Consider the following 23,473-nt stretch of genomic DNA (forward strand, 5'->3'; position numbering starts at 1 on the left):
CTCCTCACAGTGTCTCATGCATGCTGCCCCCTCTTCACAATGTCCCTTGCATGCTGCCCCCTCCTCACAATGTCCCATGCATGCTGCCCCTCTCCATGAGCTCCTAATGCTGCCTTCCTCTTTTCCATAATGACACCTCCATGCTGCCCCATTCATCATACTAAGACCACCACACTAACGCTTATGCTGAGACCCCCCCCCACACACACTACCCCACTCTTGATATTGACTCCCCTACATTGCTCCACTCCATACTGAGCCCACACATGCTGATCCTTCTCCATAATGAGCTCCCAATGCTGCCCCCCTTTCATTCTGAGTCTTTACACTGCCCCCCATCGATTTTGTCATTGCACTATCCCTCAACCCTTGTCCTCTGTCTCTAGCATTGGCCCCTCTCTCCCATTCCCCCAGCAGCAGCCTCTCTCCCCCGTCTCCAGCAGCAGCCTCTCCCCCAGCATCAACCTCTCTCCACCAGCGTCCCCCAGCATCAGCCTCTCTCCCCCCAGCCTCCCCCAGCTTCAGCCTCTCTCCCCCAGCTTCGTCCAGCATCAGCCTCTCTCCCCCAGCTTCCCCCAGCATCAGCCTCTCTTCCCCAGCTTCCCCCAGCATCAGCCTCTCTTCCCCAGCTTCCCCCAGCATCAGCCTCTCTTCCCCAGCTTCCCCCAGCATCAGCCGCTCTCCCCCAGCTTCCCCCACCATCAACCTCTCTGAACCAAGCATCAGCCTCTCTGCCCCCAGCATCAACCTCTCTCCTCCCAGCCTCCCCCAGCATCAGCCTCCCCCTCCCAGCCTCCCCCAGCATCAGCCTCCCCCCTCCCAGCCTCTCCCAGCATCAGCCTCCCCCAGATTCAGCCTCTCTCCTCCCAGCCTCCCCCAGCATCAGCCTCCCCCAGCATCAGCCTCTCTTCTCCCAGCCTCCCCCAGCATTAGCCTCTCTCCTCCCAGCCTCCCCCAGCATCATCCTCCCCCAGCATCAGCCTCCCCCAGCATCAGTCTCCCTCCTCCCAGTCTCCCCCAGCATCAGCCTCCCTCAGCATCAGCCTCCCTCCTCCCAGCCTCCCCCAGCATCAGCCTCCTCCCTCCTAGCCTCCCCCAGCATCAGCCTCTCTCCTCCCAGCCTCCCCCAGCATCAGCCTCCCTCAGCATCAGCCTCCCTCCACCCAGCCTCCCCCAGCATCAGCCTCCCTCCTCCCAGCCTCCCCCAGCATCAGCCTCCCTCCTCCCAGCCTCCCCCAGCATCAGCCTCTCTCCTCCCAGCCTCCCCCAGCATCAGCCTCCCTCCTCCCAGCCTCCCCCAGCATCAGCCTCTCTCCTCCCAGCCTCCCCCAGCGTCAGCCTCCCCCAGCATCAGCCTCCCCCCTCCCAGCCTCCCCCCAGCATTAGCCTCCCCCAGCATCAGCCTCCCTCCTCCCAGCCTCCCCCAGCATCAGCCTCCCTCCTCCCAGCCTCCCCCAGCATCAGCCTCCCTCAGCATCAGCCTCCCTCCTCCCAGCCTCCCCCAGCGTCAGCCTCCCCTAGCGTCAGCCTCCCCCCTCCTAGCCTCCCCCAGCATCAGCCTGCCCCCTCCTAGCCTCCCCCAGCATCAGACTCCCCCCTCCCAGCCTCCCCCAGCATCAGCCTCCTTCCTCCCAGCCTCCCCCAGCATCAGCCTCCTTCCTCCCAGCCTCCCCCAGCATCAGACTCTCTCCTCCCAGCCTCCCCCAGTATCAGCGTCTCTTCCCCCAAGTCTCCCCCAGTATTAGCCTCTCTCCCCCCACCACATGCGCAGGTCTCCGGTCTGCATTAGAGACACCCCCACGCTCCTTATGAAACTTCAGCTCTGCGAGCACTTACCTGCTCCAGGGCCCGCCGTCATCTTCCTGGCTCATGTGAGTATCCTCTTCTGACACCAGCTTCCATCGCGGCGTCCTCTACGGCGTCCTGCTGTGAGTTCTGCATGTGACGTCCACACAGCATTGGACGCAGCACAGAGGAAGGAGCTGATTGGAGCGCCTGTGACCCCGGAAGTGCAGGCGCCGGCAGTTCCGAGGTCAATCAGCTCTCTGTGCCCTGCCGCCGCAGTTTGTCTGCATTCGCGTCTTAATTGACGCGGATACAAATAAATGGAGGTGCGCCTCTCCCCCCTCCCTCCTCCGAAAATACAGCGGATTTAATGGATGTGTAAAAAAAAAAAAATTATTTTTTTTTACTACTAGAAGGTGCCGCCCCCCCGCATCCTGCCACCCCAGGCACGGGACCACGGGTGCCTAATGGTAAATACGGCCCTGAACTGGCGATCAAAATGTAACATCTGCACAAAAATGGTATAATTAAAAACATCAGCTCAAGATGCAAAAAATAATCTGTCACTGAGCCACAGATCCCAAAAAATGAGAATGCTATGGGTCTCGAAAAATAAAGACAAAAGTGCTACTCTTTTTTTTGGACAAGCTTTTGAATATTTTTTAACCCCATAGATAAAAGTAAACATTTTTGGTATCTACGAACTTGTACCGTCATGAGGCATCATAAGGACACATCAGTTTTACCATATAGTGATCACTGTGAATAAAAGACCCCAAAACTATTGTGCAATTGCACTTTTTATGCAATTTTATCACACTTGGAATTTATTTCTTATTGTTCAGTACACTATATGGTAAAACTAATGATTTCATTTGAAAATACAACTCGTCCTGCAAAAAATAAGCTCATTTATGGCAATATTGATGGAAAAATAAAAAAGTTATGGCTCTCGGAAGAAGTGGAGGAAAAAATGAAAATGAAAAATTCAAAAATCGCTTGGGGAGGAAGGGTTTAAGGAGTGACAATAAAACATACAAAACTGAAGATAAAATCGTTATTACAGGAAAAATTGTTAGAAACATTCTTTCACGTATAAAGACTTATATAAGGCAAATTAAAAAAAAAGAAACAAAAAACGGTGCCTTCAACTCTTAGGCTATGTTCACACGTAGCGTTTTTGCACTTTCTAATTGCTTTCAATGGTAAAAAACGCATTCATTGGTAAATGTAATTTTAACATTTTTCTACCTTATCTGGGCATGTGGTATGTATGACATGGTCAGATACATCCTGTTTAATTTATGAAATAGGGACACAAACTCACAAGCCTATGCAGACAATGCAAGAACTGCCAAAAATTAGAAGGAAGATACACTCCAATACACCCTGTTATAGACCTAAAGGAAGGCCTCATACATATTCTGTTAAAATTCTTAGGAACTGGAACTCCAAAACTTATAAAGCCTATGGACCAAGTACAAGGCCTACAAAAATTAAAAGGAGGGATTGCAATACACCCTGGAAGAAATGTAGATGTAGAGGAGGACCTCAGAATAAATTTGGGGACAATTTTAAAAACAGTGGGTCTCCTAGAGCGGTAAATACTATGCACTAAGTGCAGGGCCTAGCAAAAATTTAAAGGAGGGATTGAAATACACCCTGGAAGACACCTAGAGGAGGACCTCAGAATAAATTTTGGGACAATTTTAAAACAGTTTGACTTTTACACTAGTAAAGCCTTGCAAACATTTAAAGGCTAGATTGCAATACACCCTGTAAGACACACAGCGGATCTCCTCAGAATAAATTTTGAGACAATTTTAAAAAAAGTTTGACTTCTACAGTGGTAAAGTGGCAAGTGGCAAGGGGCAAGTGCAAGGCAAAACTTTAAAGGCGGGATTGCAATACACCCTTGAAGACACATGGAGAAAGGCCTCAGAATTTTTTTTACTATCATTATTAAAAGTGGGACTCCTACACTAGTAAAGCCTATGCACTATATTCAAGTGCTGCCAAAAATTAGAAGGAGAAATTCCAATACACCCATGAAGACACATAGAAGAAGGCCTCAACATTTTTTACTACAATTATTAAGAGTGGGACTCCTACACTGGTAAAGCCTATGTACTATGTGCAAGGGCTGTCACCCAGTAATGACCTAGAAAATCAGAGAAATAATCCTTTCTCAATTACATCTAGTATACTTAAACGCTTAATCAAATGCAGTAGCTGCTACGCTGAAAACTAAGTTTAACAAACTTAAGCAATTATCTCACCCTAAAATGTCTTTCAGAAGCTTGTTCCTATAAAAGTTCAGATATGGCCCAAAATCTTTTGCATGTTGTGATGGCACCTAAGTGTGGGTATTAAGTCCTTTATAGCAGCAAGGAAATAAGGAACACAGCAGTGACACCAGAGGATCCGGTGGCTGATCTTGCAATAAACCTTAGGTTCAGTCTTACTTTCAAGTGTTTTAATGCCAAAACGTAATGTATTGCGTGTACAGTTAATCACTGTGGTGGCGCAGTGAGTCTTCATTGTCTTAATGGGCTGTTCCAGACAACTAACCAATGGATATAGATGGATAAGAATCTCCTCTGGCAGGTGAACTGTGGTGCAGATGGCAATGACTCAACACCCACATGGTCTCTAATACAGCTCACACTGGGCTCTGGTCTTTTCCCCTCTTTCAGCGGCATTCCTGGCAGCAATATTCTCCTGTTTGCTGTGGATCTGATCACAGACACGATAGGATTGGCTTCACTCAGCCGAAGCTCTGGTCCGGTAGAGCTACTTCTCCATGCAGATGACCCTGGATCCTGTTGTGCACGACTTGCCTCTTCCTAGGTAACTCCTGACTGCTCTTCAAAATGGCCGCACTTCCCCTACCTGTGTTTAACATCCATGTGTATACAGCCAGGGGCGTAACTATCGCGGTTGCAGCGGTCACCATTGAGACCGGGCCCGGGAGGTTAGGGGCCCGGGGCCGCCCGTCAGATCAGCAGCCAGCTCCTTTCTGTGAGAGAGGAGCTGCGCTGCTCTGCCGCAGACCATGCAGCGCAGCGGCCGCTATATGACCCGGTCGCCGCCACTGACACTGGGCCCGCTTGCCTGGTGTCAGCGGTGGCGGCACCAGGTTCCCGTCACCACGCTCCCGTCACCGCACACGGCTTTGATATTGCATAGAGCGGCCGGAGCCGCACTATGCATCATCATTCTTCCCCCGTGCCTGCGTGGTGACGTCACTCCTGTGCGACTGCTGCGTGTGGTGAGAGCACAGAACGCAGGAGGACGCCGACCGGAGCCATGGGGGAATGAGGACAGAAGTGAGTACGAGCAGCGGTGAAACAAGTAGAGGTGAGGACAGAGCTGCGGTGGAAGGAGAAGAGAGGCGAGTACTTGTTTTTTTATTTTTTTTTTATAAATCAGTGAATACATGGGGATTCTGGCTGCAGGACACATGGAGTCCTTGGGGGGGGGCTGGCTGCAGGACACATGGAGGCCCTGGGGAACTGGCTGCATGACACATGGAGGCCCTGGGGGGCAGGCTGCAGGACACATGGAGTCCTTGGGGGAGGCCTGGCTGCATGACACATGGAGGCCCTGGGGGGGGGCTGGCTGCATGACACATGGAAGCCCAGGGGAAGCTGGCTGCATGACTCATGGAGGCCTTGGGGGGGCTGGCTGCATAACTCATGGAGGCCTTGGAGGGGGGAGGCTGGCTGCATGACTCATGGAGGCCTGAGAAGGGTCTTGCTGCATGACACATGGAGACCCTGGGGGGCTTGCTGCATGACACATGGAGGCCTGGGGGGGCTGGCTGCATGACACATGGAGGCCCTGGGGGGGCTGGCTGCATAATACATGGAGGTCTATGGGGCTGCATGATACATGGAGGTCTATGGGGCTGCATTATACATGGAGGTCTATGGGGATGCATTATACATGGAGGTCTATGGGGCTGCATAATACAATATGAAGGTTTATGGGGCTGCATTGTACTACATATAGGACTATAGGGGCTGCATTATAATATATGGAGGACTATGGAGGCTACTTTACAAATGGAGGACTATGGGGATGCATTATAAAACATGGAGGACTGTGGTGCAGTATAATATATGGAGAACTATGGGGTGAATTATAATACATGGAGGACTATGGGAAATGCATTATAATACATGGAGGACTATGGAGATGCATTCTAATATATGAACGGTTATGTGGGACCCATTATACTATATGGAAGGCTATGTGGGGGCCATTATAGTATTTGGAGAACTATATACGAGGGGGGACAAAGATACAAGCATGGGATGGGAATGTTTTGTGCTGAGGGAAAAAGGCTCTTTCCCTCAGCACCCAGCTTTCTCATGCTCTGCTGTACATCTCTCAGCACCCAGCTTTCCCATGCTCTGATATGGGAAAGCTGGGTGCTGAGGGAATGATGTATAGCAGAGCATGGGAAAAGCTGGGTGCCGAAGACAAGATGGATATTAGAACATGGGAAAGCTGTGTGCTGATAGAGGGATTTCAGATCATGGGAAACCTGGGTGCTGAGGGTAAGAGCCAAGTGTCAGCATCATTATCCTGTACCCCGAGTGTCAATGTCCTTATCCCGTACCCTAAGTGTCGGTGTACGTGGAGGGGTGGCCCCGATCCAAATTTTGCACCAGGGCCCATCAAACTCTAGTTACGCCACTGTGTACAACCTTTCTGTTGTGCAGTAAGACAGCGGCCCCCAGTGGCTGAATAATTACATTACTGCATGACAATTACTGCAGACAATGAAATTGACATATGTGTCGCCCAGGGTTATGGGGTACTCGATCCCGGGCTGTGTATAACTGGGGAATGTCACTTTGGTGGCCGTTGCCAGGTCCCATTCCCTGGGTGCTTTTTGAAAAGGGGAATATTTACAGGGGATTAGAATAATGTCCACATGTGACGCCACTTGCGGTTTTATGGCTATATAGATGGAGCCACCGCTGTGCAGTTCCTGCTGCTGGGGCTGGTGTTAATGGCAGCCTGGATGTTAGGCCCTACACAAGCAGTGCCGGGCCCCAGAGGGTAGGTGATGTGACGGGTGTCGGAAGAAGGTAGTCCACACAAGGGGTTCAGTGCAGCTGGCTCTTTACTCACTTTCTGGTGGTAACTGGTCACCCGAGGCCGGCTGGTTTCACCTTCAGGTGCCCTTAGTCCCAGTGCCAGTTTAGTAACCTGGTGACTTCTTCCCCTGCACCTGTTTTTTGGTTTGTGGGTCCCCGTGGCGTAGAGCAGCTGGGGCTCCCCTCCTGGTGGTCTTCTACTGCAGTCCATATGACGGTAGCGAGTACCCTGTGAGGTTGGAGTCTCTGGTTTTGTCCCCGGTTCTCCCTTTGCTGCTGAGTCCCGAACTTCAAGGTCAGTGAGGTCCTTGATGGTCCCCTCACTGTGCAGGTGTTATCAGGCCTGCCTGGAGCTTCTGCCTGACCTAGGGTCCTGTACCCCATTTGTCCGTAGTTCCGGGAGCACTCCACCGTACTCCACCGGCAACTAACCGTCTAGGCCCTCAGGTCACTGTTCACTCCTGTCAGCGAGTCTACTCACGTTCACTCTCACTGCTTAACTCCCTTCTCTGTTCCTGTCTGACTGTCCACTGTCTACCCCTCCCACCTGGTCAGCTAGTGGACTGGACTGGCTCCACCACTAGGCGGCCATCCATTGGTCCAACCCTAGCCTGGTACCAATCTATGGGGGAATGTTGGGGAAAAACAGGGCTTTTCTGTAGTGTTTGATGTTACCAGTGTGGCGCCCCAGGACCTGGTCGCCACAACAGCATTGCCCTCCCAAAGGGTTAATGCTGAGCCTGGAGGTAATTGGGAGATCTATTGGCCAGTAAGTTAACACTCAACACAATTCTCCCTCCGGCCAGCAGAGGGAGCTCTGAACCTGGAACTTCAGGGAGGATTCCTTAAGTCTGGCTGAAGGGAGGAAGTAGTGGTTTAGTCTGGAGACAGGAGTGAAAGAGTGCAGACGCAGGGTAGTGCTGCCTTGTGAAACTGGGGCCTAGAGCTTGGATAGCTTGGCCCAGTGAAGCAAGGGGAGCAGAGAGGCACAGCAGAGACTCGGACATCGGAGTCTGTAGTTGCCAGGGCATAAAATCCATCCCTGGTAGCTGAATCCGGAGGGCAGGAGAGCTGCAAGCCCCCTGTCCCAGAAGCAATCTGAAGGTACAACTGCATCCCAAGGGCCTGGTGTGGGCTCCAGCAGAGAAGCACCAGAGAGGGCCTGCGCAGTCTACCACACAGAAAAGGGGACGAACAACAAGTCCCAGCAGCAAGAGGGCAATTGCAAACCTAAAGTGCAGTGTCCTAAAACAGCAGAGAAAGATTAAGGAGTAGGCCTCATACTCAACTGGCCAAAGATCACCCCAGGCACTTCCAGGCCGGCCGGATCATCTTTACCATCTGTGACGGTCTCCCTGGACTAAGTTTCTGCCGAGTAAAAGAGGAGAAGGTAAAGAGACTACTGTTTGTGCCTGTTTCTTTCATTGCTTGTCGGCCCTGCACCGTGTTAGTCACACAGCACCATAGACTTCCACAAGCACCAACTGTGCCCCGGGCATTGCTCCACCTGTGGGGAGCAGTACCACCATTGCTGCTATAACATCATCCCGGTGGCCTCACACAGCAGCGGCGGCTTAATAGCCGCAGACCACAGGTGGCGTCACGAATACAAACTTAAAGTCATCCGCCACATATTCAACTGACACCCACCAGGGCCACGGAGCCGGGCCCAGCCACCACTGACTACCACCGGACTAGTCCGGCCCGGCACCGGGTGTCCCATAGCCCTGGGGTGGGCGAGTCAACTTTTGGCGTCACGAACAGGATTTCGTGCCCGGTCACACCGGGTACTGTGCGCCTGCAGGAATTGTGCTTAAAAGACTGTGTACTGTCTGTAAACCGCCGCCGCCATTAGCCTCGCCGAGCGCAGGAAGAAGGGGGGCGTGCCTGAAAAAGAGCGCGAAGGGAGCGCGCCATCAGAGCAGAGCGCTGTTAACCCCGCGCGACCCAGAAGGAAATTTGAAAAGTGAACGGAGCCTGGTAAGGTTCACTAAGGGGGAGGAAGATGTCCGACTCAGAGGGAGAGCAGGTGGCTGCCATCGCCCAAGGCGCCGCAGCACCGGCCGAAGCAGTCCCAGTCGCCGTCGCCCCGGCCCCCACTGTAGCGCCGGTAATGCCGATCACCATGCCGTACATACCGGGAGCAGAATGGCTGCCGCAGTACTCCGGGGAGTCCCATACCTTGAGTGACTTCAGAGAAAGCCTGCACAGCTTATTCCGGGTGTATCCGCTGACTGAGAGCCAGAAGGTGGGCATAGTAATGGGACAGCTAGCCGGCGCAGCCCAGCGTGAAGCGAAGTCCTGGCCTGATACAGATAAAGGGACAGCAGCCCAGATACTGGCCAAGCTAAAGAGTACGTTTGACACCCGCACCGCAGCAGAGATAAAGATGAGATTCTTTGGGTGCAAGCAGCGGGCCACAGACAGCATAAGGGACTATGCCTTAAACTTGCAGGAGGCCCTGAAAGCAGTTAAACAGGTGGATCCAGAGAGTGTACGTGAAGAAGACAAACTCCTAACTGAGCAGTTCATAGAGGGGCTCCTGTCAGATGCCCACAGGACCCAGCTGCGTATCCTGGTCCTGCAGAACCCTGCTCTGGACTTTGCCAAGTTTAAGGACCAGGCCATCAGGGTACTGAGAGAATCTACACCGAATGACCCAGTACCCCTCCGGCCTCTTGCTATCACGTACCCCGGGGTGGTGCCTGCAACCCGAGCCACTGCAGGGGCTGAGGCGCAGTCCCTGGATAAGGATCCCACTGCAGAGCTCAGACAGCAGTTCCAGGAGCAGACCAAGACTGTGGCTGCCCTTGCCAAGACCGTGCAGTCTCTACAAATGACCCCCTCGCCTGCAAAAATCGAGTTGGCCTCCAGCCCAGAGGACGTCCCATGGATGCGACAGAGGAGGATTCCGCCGACCCGAGGCAGAGACACAGACCGGTATGATTCAACAGGACAACCGATCTGCCGCCACTGCAACCAGGCGGGCCACATTGCACGACGCTGTCCTTTAAATGGGCTGAGCCTGGGGCCAGGAGCCAACCCCCAGGTGTAAGGAAGCCCGGCTCAAACCCCAGCCGCAGCAAGTATGTGGGAGGACGACCGGTCCTTCCCATTGTGCTGGATGGGATCCCTTTGAATGCCCTCCTGGATACGGGGTCCCAGGTAACAACCATCCCCCACAAACTGTACAAAAGATATTGGGCTGATTCAGACATTGACCATGGCCCAGATGATGATTTAACAATTGTGGCCAGTAATGGTCAGCCCTTACCTCAAATTGGGTACAAAGAAGTAACCATTAAAGTGGGGCGGGTGGAATTGCCATGTCAGGGGATGATAATTGTAGATATTGATCGCAAAGAATCTGACCCACTGCTAACCATTGGTACAAATGTGATAGAAAATTGTATTGCCGAAGTGATAATTTTGTTGCAACAGGCGTCTGAAACTGCCAGCTCCAGGCAGCAGCGTGTCCTACAGAGGGAGATCAGAGCCCTGATGAGGAGGCAGCAGGTAGAGCTGGCCGGAGGAGAAATTGGCAGTGTGAGGGTAAGTGACCCCCTCCCCATTGTAATACCCCCAAGAAGTGAAATGTTGATATGGTGTCGGGCAGCAATAGGCCTCAAGGGTCAGGATTACCATGCCTTGGTAGAACCGGTGTATTCAGACAGTAGGCCTGGAGTCCTGATAGCCAGAGGGGTAGCGGACGTCCGCAAGGGGAGAGTGCCCGTCCGTGTCTTGAATTGTGGGGAGGAGGAGGCCAAATTGCCCCGGTACGCCACTGTAGCAAAACTGTACACTGTCAGCAACAATACCATTAAAGCAGTGGAACCCTTGATCCCGTCCGACCAGGCGGAAGACAATGGCTCCAAGGGGCAGCCGGAAGACTGGTGCCAAAAATTACATGTAGGCACCGACTCCACCCCCTCGCACCAAAAGCATGGGGTTTACCGGGTGGTACAGGAGTACGAGCGGGTCTTCAGCAAACACCCCCTAGATTTTGGGCAGGTGAAAGGGGTTAAACATCAAATCCCCACGGGTGATCATCATCCCATTAAAGAGAGATACCGCCCTGTACCCCCCGCACAGTATCAGTGTGCCAAGGAAATGTTACGGGAAATGAAGGAGGCTGGGGTTATCAGAGATAGTTGTAGCCCCTGGGCAGCTCCACTAGTGCTCGTAAAGAAAAAAGATGGTACGATGAGAATGTGTGTAGATTACAGGCAAATTAACCGCATTACACATAAAGATGCTTATCCACTGCCCAGAATAGAGGAGTCACTAACAGCCTTAAAGTCAGCTAACTATTTCTCCACCTTGGATCTCACCAGTGGGTATTGGCAGGTTCCCGTGGCAGAGGCGGACAAGGAGAAGACTGCATTCACGACACCAATGGGCCTCTGTGAATTCAATTGTATGCCATTCGGGCTCTGCAACGCCCCAGGGACATTCCAAAGGTTGATGGAGTGCTGCTTGGGCCACCACAACTTTGAAACCGTGCTGTTGTACCTGGATGACGTCATAGTCTACTCCAAGACTTATGAGGACCACCTGAAGCACTTAGCAGAAGTGTTTGAGTCCTTGTCGAAATATGGCCTGAAGATCAAGCCGTCCAAATGTCACCTCTTGAAGCCAAAGGTACAGTACCTGGGTCATGTGGTCAGCGCAGAAGGTGTGGCACCTGATCCGGAGAAAGTCACTGTAATCAAGGACTGGCCAAGACCCACCACAGTGAAGGAGGTGCGGCAGTTCCTTGGACTGGTGGGCTACTACCGAAGGTTCATTGATGGTTTCACCAAGATAGCAGCGCCCCTTCAAGATCTCCTGGTGGGCCAGCCAAAGCAGGCTAAGAAGCAGAGCCCTCCATTTGAATGGAGCAGCCAACTGGAAACATCCTTTGTCCGGCTGAAAGGGGCTCTCACGGGAGAAGAAATTCTGGCCTACCCTGACTACAGCCAACCGTTTGTACTGTATACAGACGCCAGCAACGTGGGACTGGGAGCAGTTCTGTCCCAGGTACAGGGAGGCAGAGAGAGGGTGATAGCGTACGCCAGTAGGAAGCTTCGGCCCACAGAAAGGAATCCAGAAAACTACAGTTCCTTCAAGCTGGAGTTCCTCGCTATTGTTTGGGCAGTGACTGAACGCTTCAAGCACTATCTGGCATCGGCCAAGTTCACCATCTTCACGGACAACAATCCGTTGACACACCTGGCAACAGCCAAGTTAGGTGCGATGGAACAGCGATGGATGGCCCGGCTGTCTAACTTTGACTTTACCATCAAGTATCGGGCTGGCAAGAAGAATAACAATGCTGATGCGCTGTCCAGAATGCCTCACTTACCCGAGTCTGGAGAAGACCTGGATGAACTCGAAGAGATAGAGTTACCGGCTTTCCATCACCAAGGTGTTTCCCAGTGTGAGCATGCTGTGGGAGTGAAGCGCTCAAGCCAGCACGAGGTCTCGGTCAACCCATTACTCCACCATAATTGGGAAGAAACACAGAATGGTGACCCGGCCGTGCGATTGGTCAAAGAGAAGCTAGCGCAAGCTGAGACCCATCTTGGCCCAGACGCTCCAGAGGAAGCCCAGCAGCTGTGGAAGGAGAGGGGACGACTGTTCACCTACCAAGGCAAGCTCTGCAAGAGATATGTCAACTGGCGAACAAATGAACTTGTCTGGCAGATAGTGGTTCCGCAGAGGGATGCTCCAATGGTCCTAGCAGCGTATCATGATAACGCAGGACACTTCGGGTGGAAGAAGTTGGAGGCCCTACTCCGTGATCGGTTCTATTGGGTGCACATGAGAAAGATGATCGAGAAGTGGTGCCGAGACTGTGGCCCGTGTAACCTGAGGCGGAAGGATGATGCCAGCCAAAGGTCTCCCCTACAGCCAATTGTCACGAAGCAGCCCCTGGAGTTGGTGGCCCTGGACCACGTGAAGCTAACACCAAGCCGGTCAGGCTATGTGTACGCCCTCACCATTGTGGACCATTACTCTCGTTTCCTGGTAGTAGTGCCTGTGAAGGACCAGACAGCCAGGACAGCAGCTAGAGCGTTCCAGGCATCCTTTTGTCGACCTCACGGCTATCCGGAAAGGGTACTGACTGATCAGGGTCCTGCATTCGAGGCTGAAGTGTTCCAAGAGTTCTGTAACATGTACGGTTGTAAGAAAATCCGAACCACACCGTACCACCCCCAAACCAATGGACTGTGCGAGAAAATGAACCATGTGGTTATTGATATGCTGAAGACCCTACCGCTGGAGGAAAGGAACCAATGGCCAGAAAAGTTGCCAGATCTGGTAGACCTGTACAACCATATCCCAGTGAATTCGACCAACTGCAGCCCCGCTTACCTGATGCGAGCCAGGCCTGGCAAGTTGCCTGTAGACTTTGAGATGGGGACTGTGTCGCCTGAGGCGGTTCAAGAAATAGAGGATTGGGATACAGAACGGCAGCAGCAGTACCGTAAGGTCCAGGAGTGCGTAGAGAGGAGCCTGTCTCAAGCAAGAACGAGACAAGAGCAGCATTACAATCAAACAGCCCCAGCAACTCCCTTAGCACCTGGAGAACAAGTCCTCAAGAAGAAGCGGAGGACGCATAAATTGGATGATCAGTGGGAAAACGAGCCCTACACCATTATCCCCTCCAACTTTGACAATAGTAAGGTATGCCTCATAAGCAAGGATGAAGGCAAGACCTATCAAGCAATTTCCCGAGACCGCCTGAAAGCGTGCCCTGAACGGTGCAGAATCCAAAGAGAAATGGAAGGAGTACAAGGAAGTCCCCAAAGTCAAGAGAAAGAAGGGGAGATGATTCAAACCATCCTTGGAAAGTTCCCCAAAACTTGGACCCGAATAAACAATGCTATAGTGGTACCAGTTTTGACGTTTCCGCAGTTGGTCGAGCCAGAAACAGAAGAGGTTCCGGATCCACCTAAAGAACCGTCCGCGCCAGCACGAGATGACACGCCAGCAGTGGAACAGGAGGATCAACCCCCTGTCAGTGGTGAACCTGTCATACCCTTGGCGACTCTTAGCCCACAAAGGCAACCATCACGCTTACCTATTGGGGTTAGGCCCACCTGTAGTGCTGAGATAGAAGACGCACCACGTAGTCAGGGGCAAACACCAGAGCTACGTAGGTCCCAGCGCAGCACTCGGGGACAACCCCCTCCAAGGTATAGAGAGTCAACTGTATAAGGGAAAAAGAAGGAGTATTTATTAGAATGTACATAGTTATGCAAAATGTCTGTAAGGTTGTGTACAAAATGTTTTTCTTTTCTTTGATTGCGAAAATGGTCAATTGGGCCACTGGACTATGGGTGGCCAACACCTAAATTGTTCATAGTTAGCACCAGTGTGCTCGACACCCCTGAAGAAAAACCCGTCCGGCGTGCATAGAGTGGGGTCATCAATGCTCTGACGCACGCCCAGAGCCTAGGTTGGGGGTTTGATCGCGGCGGGTCCCCCATGGAGCAGTGTAATGGACACCCGGCAGGGAGCCACACTGGACTCTTATAGTAATGTTTAAGTTTGTAACGTTAAAGTATTTGCGCCTCCCATAATGGGATGAAATGTTCTAACATGTCATGTTTGTTTCTACAGTCCGGGAGTACTGAATTTAACTAAGGGGGAGTGTGGCGCCCCAGGACCTGGTCGCCACAACAGCATTGCCCTCCCAAAGGGTTAATGCTGAGCCTGGAGGTAATTGGGAGATCTATTGGCCAGTAAGTTAACACTCAACACAATTCTCCCTCCGGCGAGCAGAGGGAGCTCTGAACCTGGAACTTCAGGGAGGATTCCTTAAGTCTGGCTGAAGGGAGGAAGTAGTGGTTTAGTCTGGAGACAGGAGTGAAAGAGTGCAGACGCAGGGTAGTGCTGCCTTGTGAAACTGGGGCCTAGAGCTTGGATAGCTTGGCCCAGTGAAGCAAGGGGAGCAGAGAGGCACAGCAGAGACTCGGACATCGGAGTCTGTAGTTGCCAGGGCATAAAATCCATCCCTGGTAGCTGAATCCGGAGGGCAGGAGAGCTGCAAGCCCCCTGTCCCAGAAGCAATCTGAAGGTACAACTGCATCCCAAGGGCCTGGTGTGGGCTCCAGCAGAGAAGCACCAGAGAGGGCCTGCGCAGTCTACCACACAGAAAAGGGGACGAACAACAAGTCCCAGCAGCAAGAGGGCAATTGCAAACCTAAAGTGCAGTGTCCTAAAACAGCAGAGAAAGATTAAGGAGTAGGCCTCATACTCAACTGGCCAAAGATCACCCCAGGCACTTCCAGGCCGGCCGGATCATCTTTACCATCTGTGACGGTCTCCCTGGACTAAGTTTCTGCCGAGTAAAAGAGGAGAAGGTAAAGAGACTACTGTTTGTGCCTGTTTCTTTCATTGCTTGTCGGCCCTGCACCGTGTTAGTCACACAGCACCATAGACTTCCACAAGCACCAACTGTGCCCCGGGCATTGCTCCACCTGTGGGGAGCAGTACCACCATTGCTGCTATAACATCATCCCGGTGGCCTCACACAGCAGCGGCGGCTTAATAGCCGCAGACCACAGGTGGCGTCACGAATACAAACTTAAAGTCATCCGCCACATATTCAACTGACACCCACCAGGGCCACGGAGCCGGGCCCAGCCACCACTGACTACCACCGGACTAGTCCGGCCCGGCACCGGGTGTCCCATAGCCCTGGGGTGGGCGAGTCACCAGCACTGGTCTTCTGGGTCCCTAGGGGGCAGATCCTGCATCCTGGTCTGGGATGCAGTACCTTGTAGCTCCCTGATGGCTTCAGGGGCGCTACACATACCACTAGCACAGCATTACATTTATATGAACACAGCCAAGCACATCTGTGTGGCAGCTTGCTAAGCTTCAGAGCCGCCACCACATTACAGCCATTATCACAAGAGCCATGGATCTGTCTGCTCTTTTAGACCTTTTAACAACTCTTTGGCAGTGTTTTGTTTGTCACCTAAAGATTTGAGTTTCAGCAGAGCCTGTTGCCACTTCACTGAGGCAGTGCTTCCAGCATGTACAGTAACTGATATAGTTGACAATTCGAAGATGGAGGATGAGGAGGAGGAGGGGGTACAGAAACTGGAGTTGGAAGAGATGTGAAACCCTGATGAAACTATGGACTGCAATGCTAGGCACTAGGTGTGAGTAGCACATGTGCCATCCCAGGGTCCAACTCGGTCCCGGGCTCCACAAGGTTTTCTCAGTGTCCCATCAGGGAAATGTAGCATTCCCGGCTACAAACACTTGTCCAAGAGTTCGTTTTTAAGTAGACCTTCCTAGTAACTGCATTGGTCAGGGCATAGGTGATGTCATACGACATGTGCTTGTGTAAGGCAAGACTCAGAGATGGCTGTGGAAAGACTCAGTGACCACAAGCCTAAACAGCAACATTTCCAGACCAAGCAGTCTGGAATGGGTGGCTAGGTATGGGGTGGTTAGGTATTCTGCTTGCGTTCCATGGCCTGGGATAGAGATAACTGAACACTGTGCTGGGACAAGGAAGTTCACATGGTTGCTGATGGTGGTTGCAAATGTGCAATGACAGGTGCAGGGCAGGAGGCATCCACGCCTGCCTCCTGGTCAGGGAATTGCTCAGCACATAACCCAGGAGAAGAGACAGTGCTGTTACCTGTAGACACTGATTGTGGATGCAGGTGTTCGGCCCACCTAGTTGGGAGCTTGGATGACATGTGTCTGAGCATGCTGGTAGTCATGTTGGTACAAATCAGGCAACTGCTGATCTTGATATGGCATAGGTGGCAAATCACTGTTTTCTTGTCATCCGCACTTAATGTAAAAAAGCGACATACTGGGGAACACTTAATCCTTGACAGGGACCTGGCCGAATGTGGATGCTCTGGGGAACAGTTGCCCGCCTTCTCCACCTGGCCACCCCACTGTTGTCTGTTGCGGTGCTGTGGATTCCTCCCCTCCGCACTGATGTGCTTGCTCTGCATGCCACCTTGTGTGATGCATGGGCAGGGAATCATCTGGCACATGGCACAACACAGAGGTTACAATGGGGATGGAAAGGGAGAGGAAGGCCCTGATGATAGGGAGCTGGGGATAGGGCACCTACTGATACTAACCTGTGTCTGACCCTTAGCTCCCCTAACATCCCTACATCCCAATATGAGTCCTTCCACTAGTCACCGTTATGTGTCTAGTCTCTATCTGTCCCTCCACTCACTCTGTATAGTGCACTAGACATCACTACTACTGTAATAGATCACAGCAGAAAGAAGGAAGACAGACATGCGACATAGACAGAGGGACATAGACAAAAGGATATGCACCAACTGCTGCAGCCAAATACCAGGGCTGCAGGAGACTAGAGGCCACAACTTCACTGCTGCAGCCTAACACCAGGGCTGCAAGTGGCACGACTCCAAGAGCTTCCACAGACTTCTTCCTTCAACTGTGGTCAGTTCAGAATGAGATGAAATTCTGCAACTGGCATCAGGGGATGGGTCATATAAATATTTAAAGGGAATGGGAGTGGTCACAAACTGTTTGCACCTGAGATGAACTAACAAGAAACTACTAGCAAGGAAACAGTCGATAACACTTGGTGCACTAAAAGAAAGTCAATATGTTTAATATCCAGAGTCTCACGAGGCAATATGAGACTCACATCCCAAACCTGTCACATGTCTCCCCACGACGAGATGCTTGTAACACTTTGCCAGGTTGGGTCAGTGACTTTATCGTCAACCACCTCATCATCCACTTCATTACTCTGGTCCTCCTCCTGACTTGTTGACTTAAAAACATGATTTGTTGGCAACTGTGTCTCATCATCATACACCTCTTGAGACAGTAATAATCTCCAGAAGAAGCAGGGTCAAACACACGTCGGAGTAGAGGGACGCCAGCCACAACCACCACGTACTTATCTCAGGTATATAGCATAACAAAGTTCATACCTAATTGCAATTATTTTGCCACATACATTTAATCTAATGTGTAATATTCTGCCTTATCAGTGCAGGTACAAAATTATACCTAATTGATTTGCTGTTAGGTTACTAGCTGATGTATGGAATTCTACCTCATTCCATTTATGCTCTGACACTGTAAAGATAATAACATTACCTACCTCAGTACAAGCACTTTATTGCTGTACATCTCTGAATTATGTATATACTTATACTTTGACCAGTGACTATATTACTGCAGCACTTTAATATGGGCATTATGCAATTAACACATAGCTTTTTATTATAGTTCTGTTTCTACTCAGAACACAGTGCACAGATAGAAGGATTGTTTCAATCTACATACTTTATTTCACCACTATACACACTAGGCGCTTGACACACTGTCACTTTATCTATGTTATTTTTTTGTGTATTACGTTCCATACCATTGGACCCCCTCAAAAATTACTGTGCTATTCTATTGCTTGCACATCGTACACTATTGACTTTAATGTATATAAACGTGATGCAGTGACTATAGTCCTGTTTTGGTATTTTATTTGTTTTCTTTTATATCTATATCCTGTGAGCTGTGGTTGATTGATAACTTTTGCAAAGCTGTGGGGGCCTTTACTTAATGCCTTAGTTATTGGTGATGGCCTCACACTGTGTAAGATTTTAAAATTAATAAAAGTTTTCTTTCCTTCACCATCTCACTAAATATTCGGTTTTGGTGACATTCCTGTATATTGTCCCTTATTTAGATTTAGAACACATTGCTGTATACCAGCATATTGTACTTACTGGGGTTTTTTTTCTATTTAAATGTCACAGCTGCAGGAAGGGAGTCTTGCTCAATAATTTCCATCTGGTTATACATCAATCCCGTGCCCACTGCAGATGTGGTAAGATGGTATGTCAGACAGTTTTTGGGACCGCTATTCTCAAGGCTCTTTTCTGGATTTTTTGAGAGCCTGCACTGTGGTTCCTAGGTTAGAAGAGGGCTGTTGACTATTAGGGATAATAGTTTTATTTTTTAATCACAGTGCTAATTATGGGATTTTTCTTTCCTTTTTTTGAGTAAGAATTTATTTAATCGTATGAACGTAGATCTTACCATCATATAAAAATAAACACCAGACAATAGACAGTGATTGAAAAATATCAACAGGATAAAAATCAAATTTGAATATCAAGATTTTCTATATATGCAATAGCGTTATCATTTACAATATAGAAATCCTTCTTGTCACCATGGTAGGATCTCAGGGGGCACTCCTCAACAATGTGCTAGATAGGTTGATGATCTGCTCCACAGTCACAGGTCGGAGAGTCATATTTTCCCCACTTATACATAAAATCTGCACAGACGCCAAAGTTTGTTCTGATACGATTTAGAGTAACCCATGTTTTCCTTGGTAGATTGAAGCCTGGTGGAGGGTTTTGTAAATTAGGGAACATTTGGGGATCACCTTCTACTACATTGACCCAAAGTTCTCGCCATTTCAACTCTAAATTGAAGTTTTGTTCATGCAAGGTGATTGCAGTTCGGATGGGTGGATGTCTTGATATCAATCGTTGTATTGTAACATCTCTGATATTTTGGTGTATTGGAAGTTTTTCATTATTCACTACTTTAGTGTACTCTTTAAGTAGGAGCTTTTGTCTTCTTAGATTTGCGGGTGCGATATGACCCAGCACAGGTAACCAGTGAACAGGTGTAGGTCTAATAGCACCAGATATTATACGCAAGGAGTTGTTCAGCTGAGTGTCAATTAAGTTTACATGACAGCTATTTAACCATGCTGGAGCACAGTATTCTGCAGCAGAGTACACCAGGGCAAGAGTAGATGTTCTCAAAACAGATGTTGCCGAGCCCCATGAGGATCCACAAAGTTTCTGAATAGTATTATTACGTGCTTTCAGTTTCTGTGCCAATTTATCCAGATGGAATTTAAAAGTTAGACTTCTATCAAGGGTTACACCTAAATACTTAGGATTGAAATTGTGTTTAACAGATTGGCCTTCAAATTGTACTTTAAGTTCAGTCTTGGCACTTGCATTGTGTAAATGAAAGCAACAAACTTCCGTTTTTGATGGGTTAGGTTTTAATCTCCATTGTCGGAAGTACTTTCCCATTACACTAAGATCTTTTGTAAGAACGTCCTCTGCTTCCTCCATTGTTTTGCTTACCATAGCAAGTGCCCAGTCATCGGCATATCCAAATTTCCGTGACACTGTTTTAGGAATATCAGCTAGGTACAGGGCAAACAGGAGAGGTGCCAGCACTGATCCCTGGGCCAGTCCGTTGTTTAAAGATTTCTTACAACTGGTTGAATCGCCTATAATAAGATGAAAAGTTCGATTTGCAATCATATTGTTCAAGAGGTACATCATTTTCTTACATGGAATCACCTTCAGAAATTTATATAAAAGTCCTTCCCTCCACACAGTATCATATGCAGCAGAGAGATCGATAAACGCCACTGAAACTTTCTTGTTCTTCTGGAATTCAGCTTCAATGAGAGTTGTCAAAGCTAAGACTTGGTCACTACAGTTTCGAGCAGGTCTGAAGCCGGCTTGCTCTATATGTATTGAGTCAAAAATCTTTAGACTGATCTTGTTATATATTAAGCGTTCTAAGAGCTTATATAAGCAACTCAACAAGGCTATGGGTCTATAGCTTGATGGATTATCTTCAGGCTTCCCAGGTTTTAACAATGCAATTATTTTGGCATGTTTTAATTTACTAGGGACTTGAACATTCTCCATAATATCTGAGAAGAACTTTGCCATCCATTTTTTCGCATAAGGTCCACAGTTTTTGAGAAATTCAGGATGGATCCCATCAGAGCCGGGAGCTTTGTTAATTTTAGTTTCAGCAAGGGCAATTTCAATGTCACAGGTTATAAAAGCACGTGAGTATTCTTCAGATGGTGCCACTGATGATTTTAGTAGCTTAAACTTACTTTTAACTTCTATGTTGTGAGCTCGGTCTTTTGGGCTTCTTGAGATGTTCACAATGTGTGCTGCTATTTGATTTGGAGTTATAGCATTCGTTTTCTGCTTTACTTTACGATTTCCTTCTAGTTTTCTTAAAAGAGACCATGCTTTTCTGCTGGATCTTTTAAAGTCCAAATTCTCAACTGTTTCCATCCATTTAATACAACGTGCTGCATTCAGTTTGTTCAACAATTCCTCACCAATTTCCCCATCTTCACTCTCAAGAAATTGTCTGTACAGTTGTTCACATTCATCAGATCATCCTGGGATATATTCTTTGCGAAAGCCACGTGGTATTGATTTCTTTGCAGCTGTAATAACTGCTTTACAAAACCGTTCATAGTTTTTACTGATTGGTGGTATCCAGCCGATACACTTATCAAGGTGATCTGCAAACTTCTTCCAGTTGGCTTTGGCAACGAGGACGCGGATACGACGTTACAAGAGGAATAGATACTCCAATGGTGATGATGACAGGGCGATGCTGGCTACGAGGGAAATGTTTGACAACACATCGAGATGTAGACAAAGGTTGATTGTTTCTATTGCGTGAGACAAAACATAAGTCAGGATTGTATCCTCTCTGCCAGGCTGCTGACTGGAAAGTTGGAAAGTCCTTTGCATCAAAAACGAGGAATATATTATGCGCTTCAGACCAGTTTACCAGATACTCGCCATTGTCATCGTTGCTAGCATATTGCCAAAGCTCGTGGTGGCTATTAAAATCTCCTATGTATACAGTAGGGTGTGGGTGAACATGAATGACTTCTGTGGGCCATTGTACTGCAGGAGGCTTGTAAATATTAACAATTGTGATATCGCAAACTTTGCTCACAACTTCATGGATGTCATTTTCAACAGATGTAGATACAAGCATTGCGTTTTCAATGTTACTTTTCACATATGTGGCTACACCGTAATGAGAGTCATATGTAGCACCAATTAGATCAAAGCCATAGATGGAGCCACGAACTAGGAGTTGATCTTCATTTTCAACATGCGTTTCCTGAAGAACAAGTACATCTATTTTGTTATCAGTGAGGAACTTGTGGAGGAAAACACATTTTAGGCGGCTGATACCTTCAATATTAATTTGGCAGATATTCACCATGGGTCCAAGATCTTTCATTTGAGGAGTGACATTTGTGACAATACCATTATATTTTTTAGGCATTGTCAAAGTTGTTCCTTTGTTCCTCTGTTGATTATCAGGTATGAGGTAAGATATACTGACCAGGAAATCTAGATATAATTTGATTGTTTGGTCATCAAGATTGTTAGTCCGTTAGCGTTACCCAGGGTGCACCACGTGGAGGCGGACTAACATTGCACCCCATTGAGTAAGAAGTGTTATCCATTTATGATGCCTTTGAACATTCACTTTGCTGGAACTGTAAGACGATGTATTTTCTGCGCAGCTCTATTCCTCGCCCTTTGCAGCCTTCTTCTGTTTGACTGACAGCCTCTATTCTTTGTGACTTCAGACAAAGGAGTCTTTAGTCAAGTTGTCAAGAGGGTGCACTAGGTGGGGAATAGCACTGGAGTGACAGAGGATTCAGATCTACAAATAGTTCTTCAGCCTCATTTGAATATTAATCCCTTCACTACCCATGATGTACCCATACGTAATGGTTGGGAAGGGGTTCCCGACCTATGACGTATGGTTACATCATGGCAATCACGCAGATCACAGGAGCTGTACCCATGCTATTGTCACTGGGAGCTCAGTTTACATGACAGCCGAGCCCTGGCTCTTACAGCAAGGGATGGTCTCCACACCATCCTTGGCTTTTTCACCCCCTAAATGTCGCAATCGATATTGATTGCAGCATTTAGGGTGCTAAGAGAGAGAGTGCGCTCCCTCTCCCGTCCAATCGATGCCGTTGCGATGTCATCGTTAGGGCCCAGTCATCACCATGGTGACCCAAGGTCATCATGATGACCTCCAGGTCATGGAGCTATGGAAAGCCTCTGAGATCATGTCAGGAACACGATCTCAGAGGCTTGTGTCAGTGCAGCACTGACAGGTATAATGTCAGTGCATTTGTGAAGAAATTGGAAATTTGGGGAACATTTTTTAACTTTTGGAATTTTCACATTTTAAATGTTTATGCCCTTAAACCAGAGAGATATGTCACACAAAATAATTAATACATAACATTTACCACATGTTTACGTTATGTCAGCACCAATTTTGAAATATATATTTTTTTTTGTCAGGAAGGTAGATGGATGGGTCAATCGTTTATCAGCAATTAATTTCTCATTTATCCACCACAATTTACAAAACCATTTTTTAGGGACCACATCACATTTGATTTGACTTTAATGGGCCTATATGACAGAAAATACTCAAAAGTGACACTTTTCTGAAAACTGCACCTCTCAAAGTTCTCAAAACAACATCCAAGAAGTTTATTAACCCTTCTGATGCTTCACAGAAACTAAAGCAATGTGGAAGATAAAAATGAAAATTGTACTTTTTCCCACCAAAATGTTGCTTTAGCCCAAAATTTTGCATTTGCACAATTTGTTGTGCAATTTCTCCTAAGTACAGGGATACCCCATATGTGGTGGAAAGCTATTGTTTGGGCACATGGCAGGGCTCAGAAAGGAAGGGGCTCTGTGACTCGACCA

Source organism: Anomaloglossus baeobatrachus, chromosome 5 (genome assembly GCF_048569485.1).
Source record: "Anomaloglossus baeobatrachus isolate aAnoBae1 chromosome 5, aAnoBae1.hap1, whole genome shotgun sequence".
Classification (NCBI taxonomy): domain Eukaryota; kingdom Metazoa; phylum Chordata; class Amphibia; order Anura; family Aromobatidae; genus Anomaloglossus; species Anomaloglossus baeobatrachus.